Source organism: Bombina bombina, chromosome 3 (genome assembly GCF_027579735.1).
Source record: "Bombina bombina isolate aBomBom1 chromosome 3, aBomBom1.pri, whole genome shotgun sequence".
Classification (NCBI taxonomy): Eukaryota; Metazoa; Chordata; class Amphibia; order Anura; family Bombinatoridae; genus Bombina; species Bombina bombina.
The window spans coordinates 1,129,123,824-1,129,128,045 of record NC_069501.1 but is presented as its reverse complement, the minus strand read 5'-3'; the positions used below and the strand labels follow the sequence as shown (position 1 = coordinate 1,129,128,045).

The following is a 4,222-nucleotide window of genomic DNA, read 5'->3' as shown; positions in this document are numbered from 1 at the left end:
AGGACAGGAGTAGTAAGGGAGACTCAAGAAGGTAACTCGCGCCCTAGGATCGGGATAATTAAGTATTTAAATTTCCAACATAAGGTACAGCTTATGAGACATTATAGGAAAATTCAGGGGTTCAAGATAGGTACGAGACCAGTCTTCCTGTTTCAGGATTTCTCAATGGAGACCTCCTCAAAGAGAAAGACAATGGCACCCTACTGTTCTAGCTTAATCAAGGCAGGGATTCAGGCTAACATGAGGTACCCAGCCAAAATTGTAATTTTTTCAGAAGGGAATGTGACCGTATTAAATACAGCAACAGAAGCTAAAAAATATTGTTTAGAAAAGGGTGTAGAGCTATGATAGGATGCCCATGTTTATTTACTAACATAGAATAATGAGGATGTATAATATGCTGGTTATTTATTTTACTTGCAGAAAGGGGGGGTTCTTTTTTTTTTTTTCCTTCTTTCGTATTTCCCTTTCTATTTTTCTTTCATGTGTGTCCTGAGTCTTGATAGTCTTATTTTGTGTATTCCAGGTCTACCGCCAAGCGGCCTTGAACACCCGATTCCGTATGATCTCGGAAGTGGAGCAGGGCTGGGCATGGTCAGTACCGGGATGGGCGACCGCCAGGGAACACCAGGTGCGGTAGGCTTGTCTGTAGTGATGATAGATAGATTAGACCTTACTTCTGGACAGAGAGAAAGAAAGTTAATTGTATATGATAATGTTTTTTAACACAAAATCTTTTTTTAATTAAATGTTGAAGTGTGTGTCATGGAATGTGGGAGGTGTTACTTCCCCTATTAAAAGAAAAAATGTGCTCAAATTGTTAAAGCGCCAGAAGCCTGATGTCATTTTTTGCAAGAGTTGCATTTGAAAGCGGCGGAAATACAAAAGCTGCAAACTAATTGGATAGCTGAAATCATAGCAACTCCATGTAATAGTAGGAAACGCGGAGTAGCTTTAATGTTTAATAGGAATTTGACATATGTGATAAAGAATCAAATGTTAGACCCGAGTGGGAGATTTATGTTTGTACAAGCCAAAATCAATAATAGATTGTGGACGTTCTGTAACATATACGGTCCAAATGAAATTGAGACAGAATTTTGGGAAATGATAAAAAATAAATCGGCAAATTACTTAGGACATAACATAGTGATGGCGATGCACCCAGAGATTGATAGGCTATGATCAGGTTCCTTTAGGAAACATAATAGAGAGGCAAAGCTTCTACGAGGATTAGCAAAGACATTAAAACTAAAAGACATCTGGCGCTTGCAGCACCCAGATGAGCGCGCTTTTTCGTGTGAATCTAAATCATTTAATAATTTCTCACGCATAGGTATGTTTTTGATAGATGAGAGGTTATTGACATTGGGAATAGAGACACATATTGACGAGATAGTTATCTCGGACCACGCGATAATAAGCTTGAAGATTGAGGACACTGCGATTAAAGGTACAAGTAGCAATACATTTAGCTTCCCTAAATACATGTTTTTAGATGAAAAATTCCGAAATTTCTTATCGGATAGATGGAAGGTGTACCTCAGCCAGAATAGTCAGGATGTAAGTAGCCCAGAAGTACTCTGGGAAGCAGGAAAAGCAGTGATGCGAAGTGAGGTTAAAAACTATATGATTAAAAGAAAGCGGAAGTTAACAGAGAGGGAGACTCAACTAGCAAACCAACTCAAAAATACATACAGGAGATATGTGTCTACTCCAAATAGATCTTCCTGGAATAGCTATAAAGTAGCTAAATTAGAGCGTGAGACTTTTTTTTATAGAAAAATGGGCAAAGGAGGATATCCGAACAAGGGCATTTTGTCAAGGATATCAGGGGATTGCCACCAAGCATCTGGCAAAGCTAATAAAGTACAGGAAAAAAAATAATCTAATACCACTTATCAAAGAGGGGCACAAAACGCTCACCCAACCGACAGAGATCAGAGAGGCCTTCCATAGATATTATCAGGAATTGTACTCGTGTAAGGACAATGGAAAGACAATAATGTCAGATTTTTGGCAAAAGATTCGTGTCCCAACAATAGATAAAAAAGAATTAGAGCAGATGAACTCCCCGATATCAGAGGAGGAAGTAAAAAACATGATAGACAGAATTAAAACTAATAAAGCTGCGGGGCCTGATGGACTCCCGGCAGAATTCTATAAAATTATCAAGAATGAAATGTCGGGAACATTAGTAGAACTTTATAACAGCTATTTTGTACAGGGGAACCTAAAGTCACCTTATTTTACTGACTCAACAGTGACTTTAATCCACAAGAAAGGGAAAGCAACAGACGAATTGGGGTCATACCGACCAATTTCACTCTTGAATCAAGACTATTCATTCCAGGGAGAAACCCGGTTCGGAATATGCGAAGGGTGCTAGTTATTTTAGACCATTATTACAATACTGCACAGATGTCAAATAAAAAATCACAAATAGACCTGGCTATGCTTACGATCGACGCAAAAAAGCGTTTGATTCCATAATCTGGGATCATCTATTCATGTCTCTTAAGAAATTTGGTTTTGAAGGAAACTTGATTCAGTTAATCAAAAGGATTTATACCGATCCAAGGTCCCAATTGTCGGTTAACGGTGAACTATCTCAGTTTATAATGTTGCAAAGAGGTACCAGACAGGGGTGCCCACTGTTGACCTTACTTTTCGATTTTTCCTCTTTCTCTGGATATAAAATTAACAAGGAAAAGTCAGAGTTGCTTTGGATTAACCAAACAAGAGCGAGTTTGTTACAACATGGTTTCAAAGTAGTAAAATCGTTAAACTATTTAGGTATCAAAATAAGTAAAAACCCCAAAGAATGGTATAATCTTAACTACTCTGAGTTTTTTGACAGTCTAGAGGGAAGATTAGGAAAGTGGAACATACATTACTTATCGCTTTCTGCAAAAACAATCGCTTTCCCCCGGGTATTGTTCCTAATGCAAAACCTACCATTATTGATCAATAAATGAGATGTTGCAAGGTACAATAGAGTGTGTGCGCAGTTTATATGGGGTAAGAAGAAAATTCGTATAGCTACTGAGAAACTTGTTCAAAGCAAAAGATACGCAGGACTGGCTTTGCCGGACATCGTAAGATACAATTTAGTGGCTCTTATGAAATTTGGAGTAGACTGGCTAACGGAAGCCAATAATGTGACCTATTACGACATGGAATCTATGCTGTTAAAACCTTTTGATCTCAAGGCAATCTTACACCATCCATTTAGGAGGTTGCCCAGTAATGTTAGTACGTTCTTAACTTTTGCCAATGTGGTTCGTGCATGGCAGAAATTCTGTGGATTAATAGGTCAAGATTTTCACATATTTAAATACTTGCCCTTTATTGGTACCCCCGATTTCATATCTGGGACAAACAATAATCTGGCCTTTAAAATTTGGTCACAGAAAGGGTTACGTTATTTTTGCCAGTTAGTTCAGGGTGAAGGGCAAGTGCTACAAACATTTGAGACATTGGCTGAACAATATCAGTTACCTACAAATACATTTTTTGCTTATTTACAAGCCCGAAGTTACCTCCTGAAATCTTTGCAAACACATAGAATTGTGTGGGACCCAGGAATTGATTCAGGAGTGAAATTATACGCGGTGGGGAAAAGATCTATATCATACTATAAATTCTTATTAAATATATCAGGGAAAGAACAAATTATTAAAAGGAAAATGTTTCTCACTAAATATATCAATTTAGTGCAAGTCGAAGATATTGAAAGGAGCATTAAACTAGCAGACGCTGCCACGAGAGTAGTGAGCTGGAATCGCAAGAATCACAAGTTAAGCTTCTAAACAATTTTTATCTAACCCCAAGGAGGATGAGCAAATGGGAGCAGAATGGGGATAAGGGGAATTTTTTTAAATGCCAGAAAGAAGGAGCTGATCTGCAACATTGTATATGGGATTGCCCTAAAATCCGACAATTTTGGAGTAGAATACAATTCTGGGTGAACAGGTTTTTACGAGAGGAGTGTGCTCTTCAATTAGGATATATCTTTCTTTTAAAAGAATATGGGCGACTTAAAGGAGAGGGACAATTAATCAACATGGTTATTTTGGCAGCCCGCCACATGATATTTTGCAAATGGGGAGCCCCAACGGTAAGCGAGTTCGCTAATACTATTAAGCTACAAATGACTATTGAAAGACAATACCTAGCCGGGGGATCGGAAAAGGTCTTCAGGCTCTTCTTTGATAAGTGG

At 38.2% G+C, this 4,222-nt stretch overlaps 1 pseudogene; it reads left to right on the top strand.

Annotated features, from left to right (window-relative positions):
• The first annotated feature begins 526 nt into the window (after positions 1-526).
• Positions 527-643, top strand: LOC128654877 (uncharacterized; annotated as a pseudogene).
• The last annotated feature ends 3,579 nt before the right edge of the window (positions 644-4,222 follow it).